At 40.2% G+C, this 12,999-nt stretch overlaps 1 protein-coding gene across 4 annotated transcripts in view; it reads left to right on the plus strand.

The window, feature by feature from the left end:
• The first annotated feature begins 1,738 nt into the window (after positions 1-1,738).
• nav1a (neuron navigator 1a) overlaps positions 1,739-12,999 on the plus strand; it is a 154,902-nt gene continuing 143,641 nt past the window's right edge. For all 4 annotated transcript variants that reach the window (XM_062053855.1, XM_062053856.1, XM_062053857.1 and 1 more), the window contains exon 1: positions 1,739-1,840. The gene's annotated coding sequence lies outside the window, so the exon portion shown is untranslated. The remainder of the gene's footprint in view (positions 1,841-12,999) is intronic.

Here is a 12,999-nt window from a genome sequence, read left to right on the forward strand (position 1 = left end):
GTATACGCCGATCCACAGCATCCCAAACATGCTCAACGGGTGACATGTCCGATGAGTATGCTGGCCATGAAAGAACTGGGATGTGGTTTTAGCTTCCAGGAATTGTGTACAGATCCTTGCAACATGGGACCGTGCATTGTCATGCTGCAACATGAAGTGATCGTCTCGGCTGAATGGCACAACAATGGGCCTTAGGATCTCGTCAAAAAATCTCTGTGCATTCAAAATACCATTAATAAAATACACTTGCGATCGTTGTCCACAACATACATAACACAACGCTGACATCAGCAAACCTCTCTCCCACATGATGCCACTCATGCTGTCTGCCACCTGCCCTGAACAATGAAAACCGTGATTCACCTGTGAAGAGAACGCCTCTCCAACGTGCCAGATGCCATCAAATGTGTGCATTAGCTCACTCAAGTTGGTTACAACGACAAACTGCAGTCAGGTCGAGACTCCAATGAGGACAACAAGCATGCAAATGAGCTTCCCTGAAACGGTTTCTGACAGTTTGTGCAGAAATTATTTGGTTATGCAAACCAATTGTTGCAGCAGCTGTTCGGGTGGCTGGTTTCACACGATCATGGAGCTGCACCTGCTGGATGTGGAGGTCCAGAGTTGGTGTGGGTACACATGGTCTGCAGTTGTGAGGCTGGCAGGATGTACTGCCAAATTCTCTGAAACACTTTTGGAATTGGCTTATGGTAGAGAAATGAACATTCAATTAATGGGCAACAGCTCTAGTGGACATCCCTACAGTCAGCATGCCAACTGCACGCTCCCTCAAAATTTGCGACATCTGTGGCATCGTGCTGTGTGATAAAACTGCACAATTCAGAGTGGACTTTTATTGTGGGCAACTTAAGATACACCTTTGCAATAATCATGCTGTTTAATCAGCATCTTGTTATGTCACACCTGTGAGGTGGGATGGATTATCTTGGCAAAGAAGAAGGGCTCACTGAGAGAGATTTAGACATATTTGTGAACAATATTTGAGAGGAGTAGGTCTTTTGAGTAAAAGTTTTAGATCTTTGAGTTCAACTCATGAAAAATGGCAGCAAAAACAAAAGTGTTGCGTTTTTATTTTTGTTCAGTGTATATATAGCCTAGCCTTTATATATATATTGCATTTATTAGCTTCACACAATCACAATGTAAAACAAATCTAAGATAGTGATTCGGAAAATTGTCAACGACATGGTGAGCTTTATTAGAGATTTGGTGCACGCCTCATCTTTCTGACATGTGCATGCCTGCCTGCCTGACTATACTGTAATACTAGATACAGTACGATAGTGTAATTTCACAACATTATCATGTTTGTTATTTGGGCGTCTCCTATCTTTGCAACATCACTCGAGCAACATGTCCGAGCCCCCTTGATAAGACTGACGATAAACACACAGACACACTCACAACTTTCCAGATGTCCCTCGGGGTGACAGTGACACAAGTGTCCCATTGTCACAGCAGCGTCTGTCAGGGCCTGCCTCTGAAAGAGAGGTGGGTGGAGAGGGGTATGCCTTTTGGGCCATTAGAAGATTAGCTATGACATGGCACACGCACGCCTACACACACACACACACACACACACACACACACACACACACACACACACACACACACACACACACACACACACACACACACACACACACACAATTGACACAGACATTTTGCACTCTCTTACCCATAATCCCTCAGTCATAAGCCACTTCCCGTTTCGTGAGGCACACAAACAAAGCAAGCATGTGAATCTGAGTGTGTGCGTCTGACTTCAGAGTTTAATACCAACCAAGCTGACTAAAACAAAGGGGGATGCTGCATTACTGTGAGTATTTACAGTTCATGCATATTACTTGATTGTGGCATGCATGGTTGAAGATGCCGTGCTTACAGAGTAAATGAGTACTTTAGTTTACAGTGTAAAGATGCATGGCCACTACTTTTGATGTTCTGATGGTTAGATTTTATCAGCAAGACCATGGAAAATTACCAGACTTGACTTACTCTTATTTATGCATCAGTTCAGCAGAGCTTATAGCAGACATATTCAAGCTACAGTGCAACCAGTCAATACCCGGTCAATATGCTTTGGCACACTCAGGCTGGTGATCTAGCACTATTGGGATTTAATATAATTGAGTATCCTTATGTATTCATCACCATCATCAATGTCGGCGTGTCAGCCTCAACTCGTAACAGTGGAATTGTTTGTTGCACAAATTCCACCAACTGTGAAATCATGAGCAAATTCAGACATATTTAGTGGAAGCATCAGTGAAATATACTGTAGGTCAGATCTGTATTAAATTAAGCTTGAGACCACTGACCCATGTCATCAATGTGTGCATTCCCACTAAATCTGATAAGAAACATCCTTGAAAGGACCTTGAAAATACAGGTTGGCAAACAAATAAAATCCCAGAGGTAGAGGTAACAAAGAATGCACCTGAAGCTATTGCGGATTGATAGTACATGTAATGACAGCTTTATGGTTTATGAGAATGTGGCTTACAGCTCTAGGTGAGATCTGATGTATAGTACATCATGCTACTGGTATCTCCTCCCTGAAGACAGATGCTAGTTGTTGGTTCAGTCCTAGGTTCTATCCTGATGTATCCTCCTTCTCAGCCTTTATTTCTGTAATACATAGTGTCTTGTCCTCTCACTTTGAACGAGTGAACAAATTAAACAAGTGATTAATGGGTTACTCCATCATCATGTGCGTATAGTGCTCATGTCCAGTGGCGCCGCCAGGAATTCTAGGCGTCATGAAAAAAGGATGGCATTGGCCCCGCTTGGATAGCTGTTATCAACACAATCCTATTGGAATTGTCCCATTTTCACCCCCACATGGCGCTTCTTCTCATGTCATGCATGTGTTCTTAATGTTTCACTATATTCTTTATCATGTTGACCTCGGCCCGCCACTTATACTATAATTATTGGTGGCTCTATTATTCGGCGTGTGTGGTCCAGGCCAGCGGTCACAATGTGTTTCTCTTGCGCCAAAGTAAGGTAGATTACTGAGAAAATGAATGGTGCAGTCGAAGCGTCTCTGTCAGCACATACTGTTGTTGTGCTTGTGGAAACTAATTGTCATGATCCGTGGCCCGGATCATGTTTTGTTTATTTTTGTTCTGTTAGTTTGACTCCCTCAGTTCCTGTGTTGTGCACCCCTGGGTTTGTTTTAGTTGCCATGGGTGCAAATTAGTATCACCTGCCTCTGATTAGTGTCCGGGATGCTCACCTGCTGCTGGGCACTAATCAGAGAGATACTTATTCGGCCTGGCTTCCTTATTTGCGGTATGCAACAAGTTACGTTGGTTTATTCCTGTTCTCGATTCCTGATTCCTGTGCTAAGTTGTTGCCTTAGCTTCCCGTGCGATCGGCACGCTTTTCTTTTGTTTGTTTCCTGTCTTTTGGTATTGTGTAGGACTTATGACAATAAATCATATCCTACCTGTACGCTTCGTCCGGAGTGGTCCGTCTGCATCCTGGGAGAACGACCCCCTGAGTAACATGCGACCCCCATTTTGATTGATTGATTATTTGAAACTATTATTAGTAGATTGCACAATGAAGTACATATTCCATACCATTGACCACTAAATGGTAACACCCGAATAAGTTTTTCAACTTGTTTAAGTCGGGGTCCACTTAAATTGATTCATGATACAGATATATACTATCAAATATATACTAACATCATAATACAGTCATCACACAAGATAATCATCAGAGTATATACATTGAATTATTGACATTATTTACAATCCGGGGTGTGGGATATGGAGGGGGGTGGAGGGCGGGGGGTTAGGTTTGGTTGGTATCAACACTTCTGTCATCAACAATCAACATCAACAATTGCATCATCAGAGAAATGGACATTGAAACAGTGTAGGTCTGACTTGGTAGGATATGTACAGCAAGTAGTGGACATAGAGAGAGAGAGATCAGAAAGCATAAGAAAAAGTATATCTACATTTGATTATTTACATTTGATTATTTACAATCCGGGGAGGGTGTTAGTTTAGGGTTGAAGTTGCCTGGAGGTGTACTTTTATTGCGGTTTTGAAGGAGGATAGAGATGCCCGTGACACTAATTATCTTCCATGACAACAATCTAAGATTTTAGATGTTTGTTTTTTTTAACTAAGCAAAAGAGAGACCCTTCATCTATGGACCAGATCTAATTATCAAATATGGGGAAGGCCGTTTCTCCAGATTCCTATTCCTCCATACTTGACTTTCATCGGTCTGTCAGGGCCACAGTATACTTTTTATTGATCATTTTAATTTACTTTGGTAACATAAAACTATTTTCCCAATGAAGGACTGCATATGAACATAGTAGGAGCATGTGTTAAAATACTGAAAAAAGTCAGCATTAAAGGCCTACTGAAACCCACTACTACCGACCACACAGTCTGATAGTTTATATATCAATGATGAAATCTTAACATTGCAACACATGCCAATACGGCCGGGTTTACTTATAAAGTGCAATTTTAAATTTCCCGCGAAACTTCCAGTTGAAAACGTCTATGTATGATGACGTTTGCGCATGACGTCAATGGTTGAAACGGAAGTATTCGGACACATTGTATCTCAATACAAACAGCTCTGCTTTCATCGCAAAATTCCACAGTATTCTGGACATCTGTGTTGGTGAATCTTTTGTAATTTGTTTAATGAACAATGGAGACTGCAAAGAAGAAAGTTGTAGGTGGGATCTGTGTATTAGCGGCTGGCTGCAGCAACACAACCAGGAGGACTTTGAGGACAGCAGACGCGCTATCCGACGCTAGCCGCCGACCGCATCGATGATTGGGTGAAGTCCTTCGTCGCGCCGTCGATCGCTGGAACACAGGTGAGCACGGGTGTTGATGAGCAGATGAGGGCTGGCGTAGGTGGAGAGATAATGTTTTTATCATAGCTCTGACGAGGTCCCGTAGCTAAGTTAGCTTCAATGGCGTCGTTAGCAACAGCATTGCTAGGCTTCGACAGGCGGCACAGCATTAACCGTGTAGTTACAGGTCCAGTGTTTGGTTCGGTGTCTCCTGATAGTAGTATTGTTGATTTGCTGTCTATCCTTCCAGTCAGGGGCTTATTTCTTTTGTTTCTATCTGCATTTAAGTACGATGCTATCACGTTAGCTCCGTAGCTAAAGTGCTTCACCGATGTATTGTCGTGGAGATAAAAGTCACTGTGAATGTCCATTTCGCGTTCTCGACTCTCATTTTCAAGAGGATATAGTATCCGAGGTGGTTTAATATACAAATCTGTGATCCACCATAGAAAAAGGAGAGAGTGTGGAATCCAATGAGCCCTTGTACCTAAGTTACGGTCAGAGCGAAAAAAGATGCGTCCTGCACTGCACTCTAGTCCTTTACTCTCACGTTCCTCATCCACGAATCTTTCATCCTGGCTCAAATTAATGAGGTAATCGTCGCTTTCTCGGTCCGAATCGCTCTCGCTGCTGGTGTAAACAATGGGGAAATGTGAGGAGCCTTTCAACCTGCGACGTCACGCTACTTCCGGTACAGGCAAGGCTTTTTTTATCAGCGACCAAAAGTTGCGAACTTTATCGTCGATGTTCTCTACTAAATCCTTTCAGCAAAAATATGGCAATATCGCGAAATGATCAAGTATGACACATAGAATGGATCTGCTATCCCCGTTTAAATAATAAATAAAAAAATTCAGTAGGCTTTTAAGTATACACCATGGAACAAAGAGAACAAAAAAACAACAAAAACTAAATACTGTAGCAGGAAAGCTGAAATGAGGAGGGGGAGGAATATTAAAATTACAATAAAACAAATAACTCATGATAAATTCCATATACGGGGTCTGATTGATTGAAAAGCCCGAGTAGGCGGGCTTATCGAGGTAGATAGGGGATGCAGTCAGTTCTAAGGTAAGTTCTGAACATAATAATTGAGATATCACGTAGCTATTAGCTACAGATTTCTGTCAATGGGTAGAGTTGTACTTAAAAAAATTTTTATTATTATTATTTTTTTTAATAAACCTTTATTTATAACATGTAACATTTACATATAAGCAAATACATAGTAAAGATTAAAACATGTACAGAAACAGTACAATTGATTGATTGATTGAGACTTTTATTAGTAGGTTGCACAGTGAAGTACATATTCCGTACAATTGACCACTAAATGGTAACACCCCGAATAAGTTTTTCAACTTGTTTAAGTCGGGGTCCACTTAAATTGATTCATGATACAGATATATACTATCATATATACTATCATCATAATACAGTCATCACATAAGATAATCACATTGAATTATTTACATTATTTACAATCAGGGGTGTGGAGGGGGGGGGGGTATGGACATCAAGTAGTGGATATAGAGAGAGAGAGAGAGAGAGAGAGAGAGAGAGAGAGAGAGAGAGATAGAGAGAGAGAGAGAGAGAGAGAGAGAGAGAGATAGAGAGAGAGAGAGAGAGAGAGAGAGAGAGAGAGAGATCAGAATGCATAAGAAAAAGAAAAAGTATCTGCATTTGATTGTTTACATTTGATTATTAGCAATCCGGGGAGGGTGTTAGTTTAGGGTTGTAGCTGCCTGGAGGTGAACTTTTATTGCGGTTTTGAAGGAGGATAGAGATGCCCTTTCTTTTATACCTGTTGGGAGCGCATTCCACACTGATGTGGCATAGAAAGAGAATGAGTTAAGACCTTTGTTAGTTCGGAATCTGGGTTTAACGTGGTTAGTGGAGCACCCCCTGGTGTTGTGGTTATGGCGGTCATTTACGTTAAGGAAGTAGTTTGACATGTACTTCGGTATCAGGGAGGTGTAGCGGATTTTATAGACTAGGCTCAGTGCAAGTTGTTTAACTCTGTCCTCCACCTTGAGCCAGCCCACTTTAGAGAAGTGGGTAGGAGTGAGGTGGGATCTGGGGTGGAGGTCTAGAAGTAACCTGACTAGCTTGTTCTGAGATGTTTGGAGTTTAGATTTGAGGGTTTTGGAGGTGCTAGGGTACCAGGAGGTGCATGCGTAATCGAAAAAGGGTTGAACGAGAGTTCCCGCCAGAATCCTCAAGGTGCTTTTGTTGACCAGAGAGGAAATTCTGTAGAGAAATCTCGTTCGTTGGTTAACCTTTTTGATTACCTTGGTTGCCATTTTATCACAGGAAAGGTTAGCCTCTAGAATGGAACCTGGGTAGGTGAATGGAACATAGGTAAAACAACGCCCAGGGGTTTGTAAACTCAATAAAGCAACTAAAAAAAGAATGAAAAATATATATACGTAACAAAGTGTAACGCCATAGGTTCACATACATTCCTTTGAAGTTTCAAAATTCGGAGTTGAATCAAGAACCTTACGACGGTGAAAGGTTTCCTGGTTTCGTGGAAATAATATATATTTAACAATTGTGACAACTTTTCCCACCCACGGTCAAATAATCGAAACCAACTCAGAAAGTGAATGGTACAAAGCACACAACCTATTGAACTAAGTGGACATTTTAAAAAAAATTTATTCACCTTACACAATTCAAAATGACACCCATTTAAATTAACTACAAAGCATGATGGGTAAAATGCAAATTCTATTTCCACACTTCGTCATGTTTGACGCATTTTAGCTGCTTGATATGTCTGATAAATTACACAACTGTAAGGATGTCGTCAGGGGAGTAACGGTAGGAGTGGTTCACATATTTTTAATCGCCAATGTTTTATCGTTTATACTTCATGTTATAGTGTTGGGGGTGCCAAGTGTGGCGGTTCAGTCTGTTATTCAAAGCTGGTTTTAAATAATGCTTTAACAAACTGAAGTGTCTCTGATTATTTCCTGAAAATATTGTAAACGATTGTTGTTACGTCACAATCAGCGCTGTGCGCATACAGACACGCACACTATATGTGTGCGTGTCTGTATGCTGCACATGACAGCATATTGGTGAGTTCCCCCAAAAACATCGTGCTTCATCACAGGCTGTACTGTATTTGTACATGTTTACCATGTTTGACACACTTCCCTCTTCAATTTGGTAATACATGTATATGCATACTTAAATCATTGTGATTGCCATTCGCGTGTGAAAACATTTGTTTAAACAAGATTCCCTGAAGTCCCCTTCATACTCTCACAGTTGAGGACAATGAATTGGAATAAATAACAAGACAGTCTTTTCCTTAAAATTTTAACTACAAGTTACTGTAACGTTCTATATACAGTTCTGAAATGAAGTGTAGGGATTTAGATATTAACTTTATTTAGATGTTTTATCAAATTACATTATATTATATATATATATATATATATATATATATATATATATATATATATATATATATATATATATATATATATATATATATATATATATATATATATATATATATAATATATATATATATATATATATATATATATATATATATATGCCACAAGTTTGGACAAACCTCCTCATTCAATGCATTTTCTTTATTTTCATGACTATTTACATTGTAGATTGTCACTGAAGGCATCAAATTTATGAATGAACACATGTGGAGTTATGTACTTAGCAAAAAAAGGTGAAATAACTGAAAACATGTTTTATATTCCAGTTTCTTCAAAATAGCCACCATTTGCTCTGATTACTGCTTTGCACACTCTTGGCATTCTCTCGATGAGCTTCAAGCACGCCTGTAAAGTGAAAACCATTTCAGGTGACTACCTCTTGAAACTCATCGACAGAATGCCAAGAGTGTGCGAAAAAGTATATATATATATATACACTACCGTTCAAAAGTTTGGGGTCACATTGAAATGTCCTTATTTTTGAAGGAGAAGCACTGTACTTTTCAATGAAGATAACTTTAAATTAGTCTTAACTTAAAAGAGATACACTCTATACATTGCTAATGTGGTAAATGACTATTCTAGCTGCAAATGTCTGGTTTTTGGTGCAATATCTACATAGGTGTATAGAGGCCCATTTCCAGCAACTATCACTCCAGTGTTCTAATGGTACAAGGTGTTTGCTCATTGGCTCAGAAGGCTAATTGATGATTAGAAAACCCTTGTGCAATCATGTTCACACATCTGAAAACAGTTTAACTCGTTACAGAAGCTACAAAACTGAGCTTCCTTTGAGCAGATTGAGTTTCTGGAGCATCACATTTGTGGGGTCAATTAAACGCTCAAAATGGCCGGAAAAGGAGAACTTTCATCTGAAACTCGACAGTCTATTCTTGTTCTTAGAAATGAAGGCTCAAACACAAAATTGTTTGGGTGACCCCAAACTTTTGAACGGTAGTGTATATATATATATATATATATATATATATATATATATATATATATATATATATATATATATATATATATATATATATATATATATATATATATATATATATGTATATATATAACATTTTGCGAACCACTGTCCTAATGAAATAGCTTCTTGCTTCCAGTCGCCCCATCCAAACACCCCAGTGTGCACTTTTGGCGTGTTAAAATTAAGTTCTGTTGTCTTGATCGTGCATCTATAAAGCCCAGAAAAGATGGTACGGATAATATCTGTGCTGGAGTTTCCACAACATCAGGAAATGCTACAGGTTGGAGCTTATTCTGCAAAGGATGTTGTGTTGTGATGGGGTGTCTTAATCATTCCACTCAACACTCAAGAAAAGAAGAAAATTGTGTTTTTTCATAGGGATGTACCATAGGTATACCAAAAGAACGCCTTAAATAAACGTCTTGAAAAAAATGCCTAAAGTCACATACAAAAAAATTTAATACATTTGTTTTAATCAGCCTAAAAAGTCATTCAGCAGTTATAAAATTTGCAAATGTCATTGCTGAATGGACTATATGTCTAATATTTTTATTTCTGACAGACCAAATATGTTGACAGGCAGAGGATTCTCTGTCTATCCTCCTTTCTCAGAGCCATTTGTGCCTAAAGGTTCCAGTTATACTGTATAGTAATATAGACGCAAAACACTTTCAGCTTTAATAAATCACATTGCGAGCGCTAAATGATACATGTGCATCTCCCAGTATTGTGGGCATTCAGATAATCAGCATATATTTCGCATAGACATGAAGACAAACACGCTTAATAGATTTCACTCTCTATTTTGCTCATTTGAGAGATGCACTCCTCTGGGCACAAGTTTAGTAGATCAGCTTTGAATGTGCTATCAAGTTTGCATGTTTTAGTTAGTACACACAAACCTTTTGGTAGATCAGGCCCTTTATGTTTTATTTAATTGTGAGCTTGACTTCAAACCCCGCATTGGGTGAAACCGTTCCCCTCCCGAGCTAATGCAAAGATTATAATCCATGCTTTTATCATAAAATGAATTGATTTATGCAACACTCTCCTTTTTGATCTTCCAAAGAAAAATGTTAATCAGCTGCTCCAGCACCCAGCAGGCACAAGACATTGATACTACATTGATTATACATAGATGTCCTTTAAAACTGACTTTGAAACAACGTTGCAAAATAGTTGTATTTGTAAATTAAGACTTTGCTGAAGTCCTACATTGGATCCAAGTTGTTGTTTGGGAAATTAACAAATTTCAATGGTCAAATCAACGTCAGAACCCAACATTGATTAAACATCGTCAAAAAGCATGTTGTGCCAACGTTATGTTTGAGTTGCTCAACGTCAGGACCTAATTCAACAAGTTCTCAATGTGGTTTTAATATCTTGTGCCTGCTGAGTAACTGCTCCAAAACACAACTGCTTGCCCACTACCAGGAACCAGAAATAGAGAGCACAATAAGACCAGTTCTTAAATCTCTGCATTGGTTGTCTGTAAAACCTCGGAAACGATTTTGAAACACATTTATTGGTTCTTAAAGCTCATTATGGTTCTGTTTATTTATCAGAATTGCTTTTAACAAATTAACCTTCTCAAATTCTGAGACCCTGAGCACCAATCTTTTAATAATCAATGCGTACCCAAACTCACTGTGAGGCCTCTTTTTAACACTACTGGTCATCTGCAGGGGAGCACGGTGGCACAGGGGTTAGTGCATGTGCCTCGCAATACGAAGGTCCTGAGTTCAATCCCGGGCTTGGTACCTTTCTGTGTGGAGTTTGCATGTTCTCCCCGTGACTGCGTGGGTTCCCTATGGGTACCCTGGCTTCTTCCCACCTCCAAAGACATGCACCTGGGGATAGGTTGATTGGCAACACTAAAATTGGCCCTAGTGTGTGAATGTTGTCTGTCTATCTGCGTTGGCCCTGCGGTGAGGTGGCGACTTGTCCAGGGTGTACCCCGCCTACCGCCCGAATGCAGCTGAGATAGGCTCCAGCACCCCTCGCGACCCCAAAAGGGACAAGCGGTAGAAAATGGATGGATGGATGGATGGATGGTCATCTGCATTAGGATCTTGGCCACAAATGTTAATATTTTTAATAGTAAACGTAAAACATCTATTTTTAACCTAGATTTGAGTTGAATTAGCTTTTTTTTATTTTTGTTTGTTTTTTGCGTTTTTATCATTCTATTCTGACTTAACTTTAGTTTAATTGTGGTTGGTTAGGTTCAAAGTAATCTGTGTTGCTAAATATGAAGTGTATGTTCTAAATCTAGTGTATGTGAAAAAAGGCCATACAAATAAAGGTTGGATTTCATATGATCAGCCACAGCCACAACTAAACGATGGATATGGGTGTCTGTGACTGCACCTGTTTTAATTACACACACACACACACACACACACACACCGTACACAAACACCCACCCACCCACCCACGGTCATCCAGCTAATGGACCGTTGTGACTGTGCTGAAACCGGGCTTGTATTTCATGTATTTCACCACAGACAGGGGAGGGAGCACAGCCAACTGGTCCATTACTGAGAGCGCAAGAGATAGAGGTTGTGATTACTGGAGGGAAATTGGAAGAAAGGGGCGGGGACACAGCTGCAGGCGTACTGCGGCAGCAGCAGAGCGGCATGACGTGGTCGAGGAGTAGAATGTCACACTTACACACACACTTGCATCTCAGAGGCCGTCTGGCCAAAGTAGACAGCAGCAAACGCAGTGATTGAGGCAGACATACTCAGCAGCGCGCCGATTGGAGGCGAACACACTTGCTGTTTTGATTCCTGGTGATGTTTGGGTGAGAGGGTGAGTGTTACCTCGTGTTTATTTCATTTTACACATGTTGATCTCTCCCAACTTGAACCAACATATGTACTGGTATTTGCTTGTTTTAGGTGTTATGTTATTGTAATGATTCTACCCTCAGAATATGCAGTACAACAATGTTGGTCATTGGTTGACGAGAGAGGAGTGTAGATATAATTTACATGGATGAAAAGAGGGGTTGGGAGAAAGAGGGATAATGTTACCAGAAATGATGCCATCAGCCTGAGTCAGCATTAGAGTGACTGGCTATATAAGTCAGTGTAGCATACTATAGTGTCCATCAGGGACAAATCACAACTATTTCTAGTGAGGACTCAAGGTGAAGGCACACTTTATGGGAACACTTGGTGTTGTTTATTATAGTATGACAAGTCTTTTCTGATATGTTAAGTGTGTGTGGTCACAGCTATTGTATTGTCTTTGTTATTTGGTGAATTAAAAAGTCTTACAAACTGTCCAGATCTTGTTGGACGCCATCAGCTTATTGCTTTGGTTCACGTGCCTCACTTTAAAGACATTATGCGGCAATTGAGACACTTTATGACTTAAACCAGCTCTTGTGGTTAGAGTGTCCGCCCTGAGACTGGGAGGTTGTGAGTTCAAACCCCGGCCGAGTCATACCAAAGGCTACAAAAAATGTGACCCATTGCCTCCCTGCTTGGCACTCAGCATCAAGGGTTGGAATTGGGGGTTGAATCACCAAATGATTCCTGAGCGTGGTGCACGCCGCTGCTCACTGCTCCCTTCACCTCGCATGGGGTGAACATGGGAATGGGTCAAATGCAGAGGACAATTTTTCACCACACCTAGTGTGTGTGTGTGACTATCAGTGGTACTTTAACTTT

The sequence above is a fragment of the Entelurus aequoreus genome, linkage group LG07, assembly GCF_033978785.1.
Source record: "Entelurus aequoreus isolate RoL-2023_Sb linkage group LG07, RoL_Eaeq_v1.1, whole genome shotgun sequence".
Taxonomy (NCBI): Eukaryota; Metazoa; Chordata; class Actinopteri; order Syngnathiformes; family Syngnathidae; genus Entelurus; species Entelurus aequoreus.